Here is a 1,700-nt window from a genome sequence, read left to right as displayed (position 1 = left end):
CCGCTGCTTGGCGTCCTACCCCTTCTTCTCGCTTCTGTTTCTCCTTGTCTGCTCCTTTTATTCATGTCATGAACGGATACAACTTCGAGGATGATATGCTAGCCAAGTACGGTTGCGGTACTGTAGCGCCGGTGGCTGGCCCCTGCCGGCCTGCCGGCGTTCTCGCCGTCGTCCGCAACGATGGCATCCTTCTCACCCCTAGTTTTTCTGCCTCCCCGCTGGTTAGCTGGTTTGGTGGCTTTGCCAACGACTGCCGAGTTCGTCAACGCCAGCGTGGCTCCTTCCTCTTCCAAGTGGCGCATGCGCCCATTGCCAATGAGATCGTGCTCCGCGATTCGTGGAGGTCGGGCATCATTGTGGTTAGTATGTCTCTTTCCAGTTTGGCTCATTCGGCTCCCTTGAGGTGTCACGTCCTGCACATTCTGCACGCCCTAGGTCGCGGTTTCGTACCTGGCGTGCCAACTCCCTCCTGCCTTCGGTCCTCGGTCCTGGGCCGGCTCCGCCCGTTTCGGACTCAGTTCACAGCCTCTCGACCGTTTCTCCTCGCATGCCCAGGTTTTCGGGGGTCAAAGCAGCGGTGTGCAGGGCAGTGATGACTCTGGCGGCGCCTCGCTCGAGGGTTATCATTCACCTGCTAACCTCCCCTCCCCTAGCGCTGTCGCCATGCTGGTGCTGGCGCCACCCCCGGGCCAATCTTCAGCCGTTAGCAACTCGGATCTTGCGGGGTTTGCTTGTAACGCTTCGGCTGACCCCTCGTGCCACAAGCCCACCTCCTTTTCTATGCATGGTGATACGCCATACAAGGACGCCTTGCTATCTCCCGCGGTCACGCCCTCTCCTCCCCTGCCTCGCGAGCGGCACCAAATCTGCTTTTTAGATTTGGCAAGCCTAAGGACCTGCACAAGCGATGTTTCCGCTGCCTCTCGTATAGCCATCGCCGGCGGGATTGTAGGGATTCCGTCATTTGCTGGTGTTGTCGCTTGGTTGGTCATGCTCGATATCAATGCTCTCTTCGCTCATCGTGCCAACCATCCAGCCCTCCCTTAAGTACTGCTTACTTAGCTAGCAGCTCATCGCCATCTGCATCTTCTTCTCTTGCCCTCAGCGCCGCCTCTCCGCCTCCTAGCAACCTTGCATCCCTGCCCTCTCCTCCCATGGAGCCCGTCGTGCATGGCCGTCCAACCTCCCTGGATGTCCACTACCCAATGGTAGTGGACAAAAACTCCCTCGTTTGCCTTGTCGACATCACCCCTCCCCGGCCGGCCTTCTTGTTGCCCTGGCTCAAGCGCATCTTCCGCTACCACCTTGGCATTTCAGCCGTTTGTTTCGCCGGTTCCTCTGTGGGCACAGTCTTTGTTCTCTTCCAGCGCGAATCAGAGCAGGTTGCTGCCCTGCGTACCAGCCCAATCTGCTTAGGCAACCGCAAGATTTGGATCCAGCCTCACAACGCTGGCGACAACGCCTTATCCTTCTCCTACCGCCATGTTGCACTGGTAGAAAAAGGACCTATAGTCCCGGTTCGTAAGGGCCTTTAGTCCCGGTTCCTGAACCGGGACTAAAGTGTCGGTACTAATGCCCTGTACCTTTAGTCCCGGTTCAATCCAGAACCGGGACTGATGGCCCTCCACGTGAGCAGTGCGCAGAGCCCAGGCAGGAGACCCTTTGGTCCCGGTTGGTGGCACCAACCGGGACCAATAGAC

This window comes from Triticum aestivum, chromosome 2A (assembly GCF_018294505.1).
Source record: "Triticum aestivum cultivar Chinese Spring chromosome 2A, IWGSC CS RefSeq v2.1, whole genome shotgun sequence".
In the NCBI taxonomy this organism is placed as follows: Eukaryota; Viridiplantae; Streptophyta; class Magnoliopsida; order Poales; family Poaceae; genus Triticum; species Triticum aestivum.
The sequence above is the reverse complement of the archived record's forward strand: the minus strand, read 5'-3'. Positions refer to the sequence as shown.